This window comes from Crocodylus siamensis, chromosome 10 (genome assembly GCF_052110815.1).
Source record: "Crocodylus siamensis isolate JL-2025a chromosome 10, ASM5211081v1, whole genome shotgun sequence".
Lineage (NCBI taxonomy): Eukaryota > Metazoa > Chordata > Crocodylia > Crocodylidae > Crocodylus > Crocodylus siamensis.
This window is the reverse complement of record NC_143404.1, coordinates 61,226,157-61,243,328: the sequence shown is the minus strand read 5'-3', so window position 1 is coordinate 61,243,328 and position 17,172 is coordinate 61,226,157. Positions and strand designations below refer to the sequence as shown.

General features: G+C 41.2%; 1 long non-coding RNA gene across 6 annotated transcripts in view; it reads right to left on the bottom strand.

Moving 5' to 3' along the window:
- Positions 1 to 17,172, bottom strand: part of LOC149856695 (uncharacterized) — a 279,751-nt gene that overhangs the window by 115,629 nt on the left and 146,950 nt on the right. For 5 of the 6 annotated variants that reach the window (XR_016438379.1, XR_016438383.1, XR_016438380.1 and 2 more), the window contains one exon: positions 8,657 to 8,759. This is a non-coding gene — a long non-coding RNA (uncharacterized LOC149856695). Of the gene's footprint in view, positions 1 to 2,371; positions 2,441 to 8,656; positions 8,760 to 17,172 lie in introns of all 6 variants that reach the window. The other variant, XR_016438378.1, reaches the window with a different exon arrangement.

Genomic DNA, 17,172 nt, shown 5'->3' with positions numbered 1-17,172 from the left:
CCATATAACGTTTCCATGAAGACAAGCCCTCAGGACGTGCCATTCCTCTCTCAGGATGGATTAAGGATAATAAAAGTAATCATGTCCAAGCATGGACAAAGAGGCCCACTAGAGGTCCCTCTCAACTCAAAATAATGGGAGTTTGATTTTCTGAACGTGCCTTCAGCTGTATATGCTAAAGTACAGGGGAAGATATGCAATGAATCTACCCGTACAATTGCTGTGATTGCCCAAAGTCAGGTACCTGTACAGTCCAATGGCCAGAATGTCAAACATACAGACTAATGTCCAGCTAGTGGGTATAATCAACTTAGCTGCATGGACAGCATTTAGAAAATCAGGTCCCAGCATTCAGAAATCTGAATCCATGGTGATATGCTATGTTGTCAATTCAGATCTTAATTCACGTTCACCGAGTGGTTCACTAAAGTTCAGAATGGAACTGATAGGAACTATCTGGCATTCATTCACAATGCATGAAAGGAGATGTAAATAGAAGTCTAACAGGAGCCATATATTAGGGGAGAAAGGAGTGAGAATGAAGCTATGCTCATAATCCAAAAATATCTGGATGTAAAGGTATAAAAAGGTTAATACCAACTGTTATTTAGCCAAAAGCCAAAGGTATCTGCAGTGATAAAAGCCCTCAAGTAAAAAAGCAGCAGCATACAATGCTGGAAAAATTCTTTGAACAGAGGAAAAAAACCCCACTTCTAATGACGAAAACTACTGCATTATGTGAAAAGACAAATATTTTTCCCTAGGATGGTCCATAAATCTTGACCCACAGGACTGGTGCTCAATCCGTGTATAAGCCAACACATCCATTTGAAATCATCTGTTAATTATCTGAGGCAAGAATTCTTGTGGGTAATATCTTTTATTGGATTGACTGCATGGTCAAATTAACATTTATTATCCTCATTCCTACAGTATCCATCACTGGAGCATCTTACATCATGGGAGAAAACAAAAGTCTTCTGTAGGGATTTAACTGGTCTTAAAGCCAAAAGCTATCAACAAGCCATTTTTTGGAGGTTTGATCCTTTCTTTACGTTGATTTTCATGGGAAACAGTGGAAAGCCAAGAGAACAACTGCAGATTGATGGAGAGGACCTAAGCCCACAGCAAATGCATTGTGGTCAGTCACTTAGTGCTCTATCAAGGTTAACTAAGTTGTGCTCTGTTCAGCACAGGGGAGCCAATACATCTGCTGGAACAGGAAAATGGATTTGATTCTTCTTTGTGCATCTGCACCAAGATTGCCAGTTAAATTCCAGATACTGGAGTCTTGTATTGTAGGACAAGGGGTGCTGGTTATTTTTAAAAATAAAATAAAATCCCCTGCTGCATGTTTTGGGCTTGATTTCACAAACCTTCCTTATGCAAATGAAATCAGTGGATCTACCCTGCCCAGATAAGGTGAGCAAGACTTTTAATACCAACAGGAAGATCAGAACCCGGATATTATAGAGGGTGTAAATGTGCAACTTCATAAGGTGCCAGGCCCTGAAGTCCTCAACCCTTTGGTTGATTTAATGCATCCTAGTGAATTCGTATATTGCCAGTATACGAATGGAGTAAAAAACTGATAGAGGCTCCCCAGATTCAATCCAATGTCATTTCCAAAGCTTGACATCTTTCCAAAGCCAATCCCAGGAAAGCTCCAAAGGAAAGGCTAAGAACGACAATCAAAATTCTGGTATCACATCAGTAGGGACCTACCGAATTCACAGTGAAGTAGAGTGCACACAGCAGCTCCTTTAATTTTGCAGGTTCCCCCGCGTGCACCTCGCACCTTGCCTCTTGCTCCCCCCCCCCCCCCCCCCCCCCCCCCCCCCCCACCCGGTTCCCTCCTGATCAGCAGGGAAGCTAAAACTGTGATTTTAAGCAAGGCGCCATTTTGCCTCCCTGCCAGTCAGCAGCAAACAACAGGGCAGTCCAGGGCCCCTCGGCCAATCAGCGGCAGGAGGCAAAAACAGCACCATATTTAAAACTGCAGTTTTCGCCTCCCTGCTGCTCAGGAGTGAGCCGCAGGTGGGGCCCCTCCACCAATTAGGGGGGGAAAACCTGCAAGATTAAAGAAACCACAGTGTACCCCATCTCCAGCATGAATTCTGTAGGTCCCTACACATTGCTACCCTCTGACACTAGAAATCTGCAAAAGAGCCAAGCTAACCCATTCGCCCAGAAGGAACAGTTCTTTGTTACAGATGTACCATGTTCACTACGAGAACAGCTCTCTGCCCCCATTTCTGTGTACAGGCTGCAAAGGAATTGAAAGAGACATTTAAGCCATATAATCCAGCCATTAAACTCTACCTACATGTACCACCCTAAGAGGCTGGCTCCAGCTCTCTTCCCCACTTACTCATTCCAAACGGCAGCTCCCTTTCTCACGCTTTAATCATATCCGTGGCAATTTAGCAAATAATGAGTTCTGAAAAAGACAGCAAAGTTCAGAAAAAAATCTTAATTGAAAAGTAGCTAATGAGCTAGTCTTTTCATCAGAGCAGAGCAGAGAAGGCATGAACCAATAAATCAATGGCTCAGGAGATGCCAGTTTTATTAAGTTAACCTTTTTGTTCTCTTTACCTGCATTGGTTCTCCATTTCACTCACTGAAAAGCATTGTGCAGATTCAGGCCATGGGCCCCTTCCTAAACCCCGTCTAATCCAGTTAATCAGAGCCAAACAGTGTAGTCAATTAAACCAAGTTTCCCAACAATAGAGTCCTCTGAGGTTAAACACAATTTACTCTTCTTAAAAACTTTTAATCATTGTATTATGTCTGAAAGATGGATACAAGACATGAGCAATGAGGTAAGAGCTAAACAGGGCTTTTCTAATTAACTAGACATTGCATCACTATGGTTTGTTATTTATAAAGTACTCAAAGGGCAGCAGGCATTTTACAAAATTAAAGTCCCATTTCCAGCCAAGCTAGGCTTGGCCTAGGTAGGAAGAAGTCTGAAGATAGACAGGAAAAGTGATATTTAGGGATAGTTGAAAAATTTCCAACAGAAAATTGGGATTGAATTCAAACTAGAACTTTTGGCAGAAAATGTCTGCCTTCCTTGAAAATTACACTACCAAACCCAAAGGAAAATATTGTCCAAAAAACTGGGTGGTGGGACAGGGTGGGGCAGGGTGTGGCAAGAGTGCTTCTTCTTCCCAGACTTGTCAAGGCTGTTCTAACACACACCAAGTGGTCCATGATCTCTCAGGACATTTGTATCAGCTATGGTGCTCTGGCGATCACCCTTTTTCTCAGATATGATCCTTTCTCCAATGGGTATACTGTCTCCAAGGAAATCTCTGACATGTTTTACATGTAGCCATCTCCATCACATCTTCCCCTGGAGAAGCTACTCTTCAAAAACTGCAAAAACAGGTTCATTGCCATTATGTTCCTTGAGGCTAGTATGAGTCTGTATTACTCTCTACCATCTACTGGAGCTCCTACCCAGGTACTGTAGCACTGTGCCTTAGAAGCAAAGCCAAAGAAATAAGGGGAACTGAGAAAAGCAAGAACCAGAAATGTATCAGCTTGCAGCTTTGTCTGAAAAATTGCAATAACTCACGGAGGAGGAATGTCATGGGGGGAGAGAATTCTATTAAACTGAGATGACCTGATCACACTCAGCATCTATATATGGAGGATGATAAAATAACAGATTGGAAGGAATAAGTTGTTCAATACCAGAACCATATGCTTGGATCTACTGAGATCAAATGAAACTGCTGGATGGATTTTGTACTCAAGAAATACTGAAGATGTGACACAAGCAATCAATTCAAAGATGTTCTCAGGATCAAGCCTTTAGGAAGGAATTTGGCTAGTGTACCAGTAGTAACTCATGTTATCCTTCCATACAGTACCTTGGGATCAGGGCAGGATACTACTGTCAAATCTCATCTGAAAGGCATGATGTGCACATTTATTTATATCTATTTATATAGTTCCCATCACCATAGTGACTTATCTGTCTATTAATATTATCTGATATCTTCCTTGAGAGCTAAAATACAATTTTCTATTATAAACACTTGAGGTTAATGCATCATTTTCATGACCGATTTAAAGCGTACATCACAGCTTGTTGATTTCACTACTACTAACAATAGTTTGTGCTGATTTTTTTGGCATTGCATTGTGGCTATGAAAGGAAGCTCCTCTCAGATGGGATGTCAGAAATAGGACAGTACTGGAGCTCAAAAAAGAGCAATATTAGTTCTTACATTATGTTCCATTTCATGCCAAGTTCAATTGCTCTAAATATTTAATTCTTTTCTCTTAGTGCTCCAAAAAAAAAATAAGAAGGGGGGGGGGGGGGAAGGAATTGAGTCCAAGAAGAGACAGTGGGCATCATTTACTGCATGTAATCATTGCAATCTGGAACAGAGAAGTCTGTAAAATATATTTCTGATTATGTTTGACTACTTCTTTATTAAGAATGTGCTTCAGCTGATTCATAGTTCTGCTAAAATCAACTGACACGCAATTACCATCCCAGCACAAGCAGTTTGTGATGCGAGTTCTCAGTTTGCCAGAAAGAAATACTGCTGTATTTCTAGAGTGCTAACTTTCCCCAATGGGAAGTATAACTCACTTGCTTATTCAGTTCGGGAGTTTCATACAAAACCTCCTGTAACCAAAAATGTTACTAATATTCATATAGGGTTTAAGTTAGACACTAGAGTTTGATTTTTCTTCCAGAGAACATTGGATATTGACCATGGCATCTACATTACAGAATCACTGATGTGTATATTTTAAGGGTTCAGTTTACCTATCCTGAGAAAAATCCAGAGGAGAAAGTTAAAAATGGGGAGGTCACCACATGCCTTTCCTCACAGAGATCTCTGCAACCTTTCAGTCAGGGGGCTGCGTTTCCTCCTCTGGCTTCTTGCAGTAGAAAAGGCTGCAGGGTCCACCCACAGACTACCTATGCCAATTCCATGTGCTCATGGCCTTCCCTTAACACTAAAGCAGCCCAGTTTTGATAGCAACACTAGTGCACAGGCAGCCGTGGTTCTGTAACACAACCCAGGGGAACTGCGTGACATTTCTGGCAAGAGCTCAACATGACCAGTGTAGGCATTGATGCCTGTCACACTGGCCTCCACCCAGCCCCATTATTTCTATCTTGGAACTCTACTCTAATGAACTGGGAAATATTATTTTTATGAACACTGTACACAACTTGGCATGTTTCGTTAGACCTAATTCCATAGATACCCACCAAAGAGTGCCATTAAAGGGAACCAAGTAGGAAAAGCAATATGCCACTCTCTCACAAGGCTAATAGCTGTGAAAAGGCAACTCCTCAGCCCCAGTGTTACCCTTTATTACAGAATTTTATTGACATAGATATATTAGCTAGGAACATGGGGTGTGAAAAGATTGCCGCTCCTAGCCAAAGTAGTTCTATTGGCAGCCCAACTGCACCCGCACCTCCACACCAGTCTGGATGCAGCCAAACGAACAGAGGAAGGCTGTTGCCAGCTTCATTTCTATTCTTTTTTGAGGTGGCAAAGCCAACAGGAAAACCCACCTGCTGCCGTACGGCCACTGAAAGGTTCAGCCACCATAGCTATGCCCGCAAAGCTGGGATGGCAGGAGCCTCAAAATATAAATAAGGCTTTAATGGCATAGCTGTTGTCCTACTCTTAAATTCTGGTGATCGAAAGATACTAATCAGTTAATACAGACACCCCACAGAAAGAGAAGGGGGAATCCATCAACTACGGCATACTGTCAAATCAAGATCTGACACCCCAAGAGAATAGTAAGCACCTAGATATATCCTATCAACCTCATGGCTTGAAGGGAATGCCATACCATTATGCCACAGTTTGTGTGAAGGTCTCTTATTGTTTTGAACCCATTTCAATCAGTGCTGCCCATATTTTGGCAAAATCATACTTCATTTTGAAGAAATTGCTGTCAGTTTATTGCATGCTATTACTTTGCAGAGGCTCACAAAGCCCACCGGGCATGCTAGATATCAAGGTCGGTTATCAAAGGAGTCCAGCCTTGTCACTGGTTGGATTATGGGATCCCATCTCAAAGATTAGTGGAGGCACAGGTCTGTCACTTAAAAGGAATGCACTTACATGACTGAAAGATGATCTACCCTAGGGACCATGACAGCCTTTCTGTGTGTCTTCTGTGTCTAATGATGATAAATAATTCAGCATACAGTGGTTCTACTCTGGGCTTTGGACACGTAATAATGACCAGTATTTTAAAAAGGGATTCAAGACAGTTGAAGCATGTGTGTTGACATTTCTTTTTGTTAAGGAGTGAGGAGGCTGGATACAGCTTATTTTAGAGTAAGACCCTTAACTATCATTTTCCAGCTGTGTTCATCAAATGCTAAATCCCTTCAGGTCACACTGCAAGACTCATTTGTGCTACCAAGCTTATTCTTCAGGTATATGAGAAGACATACAGTTGAAGAATAGCTGTGAGGTGGGCAACAAAATGCATTAGGATCTGATAGGATTTGGGGAATAAAAGTGCATTGCCCTGTAGCAGCAGTTTAGATTGATAGGAAAAGTCTCTACACACTGAGCCTGAAAATAAGAAATATTTAGGTGAAAATGTGACCTTTGCAAACCCTCTATAAGAAGGCTTCTCACACTGCATGAGATTGTTTTGGACCATAGAAGTTGCATGTGGAAATCAGAAGCCAAGAGCAGTACTCTGCCTCTTTCTGTAGACAGGGCTTACCTGAAAATTTAAATATGCTAAAAGATTATGGGAAAAGATGGGCAACTGGTGATCATTTCCATTGAAAGCATGGGGAAAGCGGCAGAATGTGCAAATCGTGTTAGAAAGAACTGGAGACCAGAGTAAGAACCACAGCCACTCTCCCTGTGTTTTGGCCCTCTTTGGAGTCTGTCAGTGAAGTCACAGTCGCCATTGGCAACATCACAATCATCTCCACAGCAACCAATCGTGATGCTGAAGAGGACTGAAGATGTCTATTTTTAAAAAGGTAGGAGGAAAAAAAACACATATTGTGGAGCATGCAGGGGTATAATAGCCACACAAATATAATGGCTTTAATGGGATGAGCAAAATGAGCATGAAAAATAATCCATGAAAAAGGAACTATATAAAAAAGGCTTTTGAAATTTCTTCTTAAATACAAATCAACTTCACTCAGCACAGAACAAGAAAGCATGCTCTATCCCTAATGAAACATAAGGACGATGTAGATCAGATAGCAACCCTCACTTATTTTTTTAGAATCAAGCTTGACTGTTGGTTGTTGATCATCAAGCAGGACAAAGAGACACAGGTATCTGGAGAGATATTGTGTAAGTGTGCAAATGAAAAGCAATGTTTAGATCGCATGGTATGTGAATGGCAAATGATTCAGAATATGGAAAAATGTTCTACACTGTTTGCTGAGATCCAAATATTTTTCTGATGAGAAGTGTGCACTCCCTCCAAACAATTCAACATAAGTATGTACAGCCAAAAAAATTCCCCTACGAGATGAAAAGCAAAGGCAATCTATTTTTGAGGTTTAATTCAGATGTGACCAGAATTTTGTGAAAATTACCTCTATTGGGGGACTTTGGCTCTTAATAAAAATCCACAGTAAACTGCCAAATTTTGTTAGATTTCTGCCATTCCAAGTAGTGAAAAGTCTCATGAAGTCAGCTGAACCTACAGGTTTTTTTTGATATCCTGGGCTGAAACCCTTTGAGGTACTTGCAAGATTTTATTTCATGAGTTTACAGTCTCACTGACTCTGCCTTTCACCTGAATTCTCTTCTCCAAGCCTAGACTGGATCAAGCAACTTCTTCTCAGTATTAGGAAAAGGTACACAAAAAGCAAGGTATAATTTCTTTTTATCACTGACAAAATAATCTTGGCTTCAAATGTAAGACATAGGTAAAAGGAATGTGATGATCACCATGCTGCTGTGTGATCTGACAATATGATGCTTTCTTTGCAAAATGCTGCTGCACTTTTACACTTCTAAATGTCCTATATACTTATTAAGCATTTTATTGTCAGAGCCAGTATGGCCTGTTACACAACAAAGAGAGACATACAGGAATTGGGCATTTTTGTTCTTGCTTGTTTTGTAGCTGTAAGCTAAATACAGAATGCATAAAGAAAAAAGTGATCATCATAAAGATCATTGTGCATAAAGTGACTATTAACCTAGAACTGCTTACATGCCGCAAATCACCTATGCGATATGACAGCCTTTTCTCAGGAGAACAGGTCAGTCGCTCCAATAGCAACAACAGACTGGAAAAGGAACGGACTGAGAAAGCGAAAGAAGATGTGTAGCGCCTCTGAATCCTTTATATCCAATTCTAAGCCATGTTTCTACTTCGCACATTTATAAGCTGAAAATTACATCCCAAATTTATGCAAAAAAGAATTTTAAAAGATGAAAAAGCTCTGTTTAAAATTTAGAAGGGAAATGTAGTGCTGTAACTATTTTTAATTAGTACAATAAATTACGTTTGTTTTATCCTGCTTGGGCTATGCACTTTATATGGTTTAAGATAGATAGTTTTGCTTTGAAACTGGACCATGATTCACATCAAATGCAGGCTAATGAGAGTTGTAAAATGAAGGTATAATAAATCCTGTAGAATAAATGGAAATATTTCTCACCTTGGTAGACATAAATTTCCCAAAATCATGGGTTTCTTGCATTCAGTGGCTTGAATAATGTAATTATTTGGTTGTGTCTTCAGATTATCCAAACCTCTTGAGCCTGAAAAATCAATTTAGAAGTTTGTAAGAATGGGCTTCCTAGCCAAATTTTACATATTTTTAATAAAGCACATCACAGTTTTTTGACAAACTATCTATGCCAGGCAATATTAAGTTATTAAACCTGAGCTATTTCATGGAAACTTATGAATTTCAACACGACTTTCACCTGGAAGATGTCTCATATGGAGGGTAAAGTTTCTGATCAAAACCACAAAAGTGGGGAAGAGGAAGAGATCCCTGCCTGGTGGCTAGGGCACTTGCCTGGTAATTCTGAAACCTGGGTGCATATCCTCACTGTCACTGATTTAGAGCAAGACTTGAATTTGGATCTCTCACATTTATCCTGGGGGAGTGCCCTGAACACTGCATTATTGGCTATTCTGAGATGAATAATTCTCGCCGAAGATTCAGAAAGATCTCTACAAAAATCTTCTGAAATCTTGTAAATGTTCACAGGTTGGGAATATCATTTTGTGCCCAGTTAAATTTTTAACTTCAAGTCAAAACAAAGTTTTCTAACAACAAATTCCTTCATGATCTTTGAAGATCCTTTCTTTCCACATGCTGCTATTCAGATATATAAATGAGAAACCACAAAGAAAAGGAAAAGCTTCTGCCTGGATGTGCATGTCAAGTGCTAACGCATGTCATTCCTTTTGCTCTGGATCAGTGGATGCTCAGTGAGTTGTTAAATACATTAAATTCTCTTGTTCTGGGTGACATGATTCCTGACAGGAAAAATCTTTGGTAACTTTTAACAAATGCCAAAGAGCCCAAGCTTCTCAGATACAATCCAACCCACTCTGCATGTTTATCAAGCACTGGTGTTTGGTCCCGTATTTAATGGGGAAGGGCCTATATGGACAAGGAAATCACATGCTACAGCTTATGATGCATTTATCGAGCAAATAAAAGTCAAAATCAGTGAATAGCAACAAATTAAAACAACAGGTTGTAAGCCTAAGTACAGCAAGCACATCTACAGAGATGCCCCTACCGGGGTTGTCAGACAGGGAGTTGTACCTGCCTGCCCGTTCTATCCCAAGAAAATAATAAAAGCTTTTGTTCTGGTCAAAACCATGACAGCAGATTAATAGTGCGTGTTGCCAAGACGACACTTGTCTGTACAGTTTGACAGACATTTCTACCACTCTTGTTAGAAAACAAGCTCTACCTGATTGTCCCTGTCAATTTAACAAATAATAGACCAAATTCATTCTTTTCCTTTTGAAGGCAATGGAATTACATCGGGATGAAGACGAAAAACTGCTGCTGCAGTTGGGCTTCATCCTAACACATGCACTCTTATTTTAGTCTTAGCCAACCCCTCTGAGGCTAGCCCTCTTCCAGGTGAAGTTTGTGTCTTCCAATTTCATGCTTGTAAATTAATTTGCAGCTCTGCAAAACTGAGGCACCTGCACATTTTGGTGCATGATTAGTGCCTATACACAGGTATAGCAGCAAATATCCACACATCAGCTCTACAGGTGAACACATGAGCGCATACAAGGAAGCTCCCATTCTGAACTCCGGAATATTTATATCTTGATGACATCAGTGCTACATGTTGGTGTTATTTGTATTCAAATATACATCAGGCACAATTCATGCCTGTTATTTTCCTATCTTATTAAGTACAGCTGTAGTGATGGAGATTATTTTTATTCCTCTAATTTTGCGGCAATTTTAAAGTGTTAAGGTTAAGCAGCTACAAAATTTGCTTTACATCATGTAACAAGATTTGTTTAGTGTGGCTCTACACAAGCAGCTTTATATCATTTACATTTGCCTCTGGCTTAATAAACTGTGTCATTTTGTTTCCCTTGTTATGGTTGGATATAAAAACTCAGGCAGCAGCCCCAGGAACCATACCTGGAGCACAGCAATGGGTAATCACCATTTTCAGATGCTGCTTAGTCCCGTCCTACCTCTCAGCCTTGAGCTATACTATTTCACTTCGGGAGGCAGAATGTGTTTTTCACTCAGATGTAGGCAGCTGAATCTGAGCAGCTCTCCACTCAAGGATCCTGTGTAGTGGCTCAACCCTGGCACCCCTACTCCTGGTGAATAACACCTTGCTGTAAGAATAGGCCATTGATTACAATTCACAGCCAGTGTGATTAAGGCTAGGGACAGAAATAACACATGAACCAGTATAAGTGATGAGAAACCAGTTCAAATCCGTAACGCAACAGAAGTTCAGTATACATAAAGTGGTTTCAAAATGGCTGAAACCAGCTTAAAACATAGGTGCCAACTCTGTGGGTGCTCCAGGTTTCAAGCACCCACTGAAAAAATTAGCACGTGCTCAGTAGCTACGGAGCCGCTTGCAGACATTAAAAAACAAAAAGTGCTTTACCACAAGCAGCAGTGTATTACTTCACCCAGCTCTGCGGTGTCTGTGTAGATTGGGCACTTCAGCTGGGCTTTTTGGCCCTTTTATCTGAAGCTGATTCAATCAGCCTCAGTAAAGCCCCAGTAAAGTGCCCAATTGTTACAGATGCTGCAGAGCGGGTTGAAGTAATGTGCTGCCTCTTCTGGGCATGCAGAGGGCTTGGTCCCACTTTGCACTTGTTTTTTATGTCTCCAAGCACCCAACAGCAAAAAACAAGTCAACATCTATGATTTAACATAAACCTGGATGGATGTAGCATCAGACTTAACTGATTTGGGTTAAATCAGTTTATTGAATTTCTGTCACAGATCCCCTCGAGATTCAAGTTAACTCACAGACCCTTGGCATTCCAGGATGCTTTGCTCCTCCCCTGCAAACTCCTCCCTCACAGGGTAGGTGGGCTAGCCTTGGCCCAAGCTATCTGCTCCAGCCCAGCAGGGAAGCATGCTTTAGCACCCTGCAACTTCTGGCCTGGGCCACTGCAGGCATGTGGCTGCATTTCCAGAATCAATAGTGAATGTCTGTTCACTTGCTTATTGGTTCAAACTAGGCAGCTTAGACTAATGTGCAAAGATTGAATCAATTCAGCCTTGGGTTTTTTTGACTCTGTCTATTTAGCCCAAGAGAGGGGAGAAGAAAGTTTCTATATACTTTTATTTTAGGGTGGGTGTAGTACCATAACATTTAATGGAACAGATGAGTGTCCTTTGACTTAAGGTCTAGAACACTAACTTATCCTTGAACAGCTGCAACAAGTAAAAGAAACAACTAGGGAGCCAGAAACATTTTGACTAGGAAGTGTGAGACAAACAATTTTAAGCTTCACTCTACCCCGATGTTCAAGAGATGAACTCCTGTTGATTGACATGAACAGTAACAGTCCCCTTGGCTTGACTTCACTGGAGCAGGGATTTCAGCTCTGAACTCCAGGGACATTTGGATCTGCAAACAGTGAGGCTGCAAAGCTGAGGCCCAATACATCAGGACAATGAGCCTGACTGCTTATCTCCTGAAGGCACTGTACATTCCCAGAAGCTCTCAGAAGCTGACTTTACCAAATGAACCCTTTCACAAGAAAAACACTTTCCTTCAACAGAACTTAGTTAGAAATTCAAGCCTTCTGCAGTCTGAACACCTGCACAAAGCAAGGACTTTGGGAGTACGTACTGTATTAGGCATCTGTTGTATAGCTGCATATGCATACAAGTAACTTAAGTATTTACAAGCAAAATCAGGATTTTAAAAAAGAAGACACACATGTACACACACACCTTCCCCTCCCCACAGTAAAACTGCTCTAACCATCAGTGGAACAGCAACTAACAGCCTACATTGTGCTTTGACTGCTTGCCTTTATTACAACCGCATAACAGAGTAGAACAGAACATGAGGAAATCAGGATTATTACCCACCTATAAAACAAAATTGCTATGCGAGTCACTTGGAGAGTTGTAAGTGTCCTCATCTTTGTAACTCACTTTGAAAGCCTTGGCTGAAATACCAAGAGAAGTTTTTCAGAAGGGAATAGTTCATAATGCCTGCCAATTCATGCAAGTTCAGCTCATGTATGCACATTAGGTTTGGCATGTGCAAATCCCAAATGCATGCACAAAGGTGGACATCTGAAAAATCAGCCCCTGTAAGTTGAAAATAATTTAACCTCAACCTCAGGTTCCTTTATTCTGTTTCTTGCTGGCAGTCATCAGCCAGCAAAATGATACTTAACACTGGGATTAGTATGTTCATCATGCCCCATTAAGGAGAGACTTCCCTGAATATTTACCTGAAGATGAAATAAAACAGGGTTCTGCCATTCCTCTAGTCACTATTGTGTACCAACTTCTACCCAGGCAACAAACATTTAAGGGAGAAAAAAACCCACTAGGAATATTTTTACTATAATTCCTCTTTGCACCCCTGGCTTTCAAAGGGCTTCACAAACTTCAGTGAATTTAGCTTCACAAGTCCTCTGTAGGGGAGATATCACCTTGCTATTACAGAGAAGTACACTGAGGCACTGAAGGAGGAGATTTTCCCACAGCTACGGGGCACATCAGTGGCAGAGTCAGTGGGTAAATCAGTGGAAGTAGAACTCAAGAAGCCTGATATACAGCACTTATTTAACCACTAGACAATATTCTGTTGTACAGTGTGAATGCAAATCCACAGATACCAAGGGAAGATCAGATTTTACAATGTCATGACTGATAAAACTGAAGAAAATATAACAGGGAGACAAGGAAAAACAGAAGCATTTCATACATATTTTCATGCAGGACTGATTTCTGATGTGTAAAAGTCTATTTGCTTTATGAAGTGGATTACAAGTACAGTAGATATCTAATCTCTTCCATCCATTTTCATTAAAAATCAGGAGGTGTGCAGGGTTTAAAGTTCTCCAAGCTTTTATTAAACTGGGCAATGCTGGAGGAGGAACAACAAATATGTTCGTGGGGGATAAAGTTTTGCTGCCATTATAAACATCCACAATCTTCCCCTCAATGTACTTTATGCATTTCCTCAGGCATTATCCAGCTGCTGCTCATTTTGATGTTCCCACGCTTAATTTAAATCTAGACACTGAGTACATGATACAGTGCAACAAAGAATACAAATCTTGTTTGGAAGTTAAATTTTACTGATAGATTTGATGCTATCTTTCATGCACACTCCACCTTGAATGTCTTTCATAGTAAATAACAGTTCCAGAGTTTAAATAACAATAATAAAAGCATACAAAGAAAGTAATGAGTAGCTATTAAAGATTTTCATGAGATTTGGTACTAGGAGGAGTGTCCAGAAGGCATTTAGGTACTGTTCTTGATGGCAAGAAATGCAAAGGAGAAAGTCTGGGCACAATTCATTTTTAAGAAATAGCAAAAACTTCACAAAGCAAATTTCCCAAATTGAACAAAAGGGAAGCCATGGTCAAGCCAGCTCTGAAATGAATGGGGAGTCTGCAGAGAGTTGTGGCTGTCAGTGTGAGAATGCAAGAGAGCATTAGGCCCAGGCTAAGAAGGAACAGTACATTATATTTGTAGGAAGTGCTGAGGACATGGAACAGCTCTTCAGGAAAGGTTGATGTAAGGGTGCTGTCAAAGGCAATAAATACAAAATAATTTACAAGTGGGACATGAGAGTACATGAGGAGAAGGAAGGTCTCAGAGTTTAGAATGGTGTTAAGGCAGTAAGTGATGCTGGTGGAAAGGAGAGCCTGAATTGGAAACAGAAAAGCTGAAAGGCCAAGTTATTGGCCCTCATGGATAGAGACAGAAATAACACAGAAACTGGTTTAAGAAATCAGAAACTGGTTTACACCTATAACAGAAGAGAAGCTCAGTGCACATAAACCAGCTTCAAAATGCCTAGCGCTGGTTTAAGATAAACCTGGTTGAATGTAGTATCAGACTGAACTGATTTGGGTCAAATCAGTTTATGAAACTTCTGTCCCAGCCCCCTTCTTGGTGCAAGTTCAATCACAGTCCCCCAGCATCCCAGCAAGCTTTCCAGCTCTGAGCTAGGCTGTCTGCTCCAGCAAAAAAAGGTTGGGGGGAGGAGGGGAAGAAGAGGGGAGGCAGGGACTGCTCCCCCGCCCCCAGCAAACCTCAGCTGGGGGCTGAGGCCAGGGAGGAGGATGAAGCTTCCCTTGCCGCAAGAGAGCAGAGCTGCGCTGTCCTGCCCAGCTAAAAACTTACTGCTGGCTGCAACTGTGGACTATAAATCCCAGAGGCATCTAAAAGCAGGAAGAGGAAGTGATGAGAGACCCTGCGGAGTCCTGCTGCTGTGACTGTGGACTACAAATTCCAGAGGCTTTGGGGGCAGCAATAAGAGGAAGCAAGCACACAGCGCATGCTGGCGATGTGCCAGGGAGCTGTGCTCTAGCACCCCCTGGCTTCTGGCCTGAGCCACTGCAGACTTGTGGCTGCATTTTCTGAATCAAAAAGTGAATGTCTGTCCAGTTTTTCTCAATTTAATCTCTGCATCTTAGACTAACCTGCAAGATTGAATCAATTCAGCCTCGAGCTTTCTGTCTGTCTGGACTTAGCCCTTATGGCTAATTTGCACCACACTGCTGCAAACAACTTTTAAGCATCCTCTTCATAATTGCAGCAGTACAGAGGGCTTCTTTCACCTCCCCACATAGAGAATAGCCCTGCACATATATGCAGGGCCAGAAAAACCTTTATATAGATAAAAATGATACTATTGAACCTATAAATATTGAGCCCTGGGGTTAATTTAAAACACCTTTTACATTGTGTCTTTAAAAGGTGTTGTGTATGTGCTAATGAGTGCAGCCACCTTTGGCTTGAGGCCTCGAACAGTCAAACTTCTACCTACCAGACAGATGCATCAAGGTATTCCCTTGAATTGCCAACAAGCAGCCAGATGCATCTGATAATTCACAATGATCTTTTCCACAACGATGCCAGCTTTACTTTCATTATTTAATGTATATGTCCCTCTTTAAAATCTGTCCCTGCTGTGAAGCTTAGGAAATCCCTCCCAGCTAGCACTGGGTAATGAAAATGATGAGCAGCCACTTCTCCTTTCCTGGTGCACTCCACTTGTTTTATCTTCTCACCTTCCTGACCTCAACTCATTTGTCAGCACTCTCTGCCTGTTGCCTCCCATCTATGTACACTAAGAGCTCTGAGGGGGTAAGGACTATCATCTGTTACACATCTATACAGTGCCTAGGCCTAATGGAGCCTTGAACCGGAACAGACAAGTGCAGCCTTTCATATCACAGCAACACTTAATTATTCAGATGCCAGAGAAGCAACTGTATAAACAAATATCTAAGTGTTGGTCAATATAGGCATGTTTTTGTGCAAAGTATCTTTCAAAGGTTTCAACAAAGATTGGAAGCCCATTGCGGTGGGCACATGCTAACTGAGCAGATGCAAGTCTACCACAGAGAACTTACATTGTAAGGGATATGAGATAGAGGAAGGAGGTAAAACACAAAGTGGTAATGTGCTCCCATGGCCAGGAATCAGGAGCTTGGGTTCTATATCAGGGGTGGGCAATTATTTTGGGCAGAGGGCCACTTACTGAGTTTTGGCAAGCCATCAAGGGCCACATGCCAGGCAGCCAGGGGCATATATATTAATTTTCTTAATAGTTTATGGGCCCTGAGGTCTGGATAGAATGGCCTGGCCCGCGGGCCGCATTTTGCCCACCCCTCTTCTTTCTTTGTGTGACCTTGGGAATCTTTTGACAGCTCTACTAGCAAGTGCAACCTTAATTTTTTCTCTATTTAAGCTAAACTGAGGCAGGAATCCTCTCTCTGTGTAACTGCATAGCATCCAAGACTCCAGTCTCAGCTGAGGCCTTCGGTTGTGTCCACAACACAAAGACATAATTACAGCCACTTTCTGAGAACAGGTGATCAGTGATCACCTGTTATACATAATACAAACTTTTGAGAGAGAGACTCATGGTAGAAAGGTCACAACTCAACTCAGGAAACAAGGTTGTAATCCCTCAGCTGCACACACTGAAGCTGGTTTACAAAACCGTGAGATTATCTTTCCTTTGCAGGCTTCTTTCATTGAGACAGCTTTTCTTCCCTGTGAAAATTATGACTTCTTTATGTCAAAGGCTCAACCCTTTCTTACTGATAAAGCTTAAAATAAAAACCAAAAAAACTTTGAGCTTGAGAAAAAAAATGTGACAAAAATAAAAGTAATTCCCAGACCATGCAGGAAAGATGAGACTCCTTGATACAGAACTACTAATCAGTCAGGGATAAAAGCTGACCTTGTATTTTATGATAACTAATCAGCTAAATTAATTAACACCATGCAAATTAATGCATTTGCTCACTGGCACTGGATGATTTTTGCAAAGGAAGTCCAACGTGTCTTCATTTCAGTCCTTCTTGAATATAAAAGGCAGAAGTATATAGGAAATCCAAGCACTATTCTGGTATTAAACCAAGAGTTAGAGCATGGGACAATTCTCTGCCATCTTTGTTCGTGACAAAACAGATGGGCTCCTCCCACCTTGC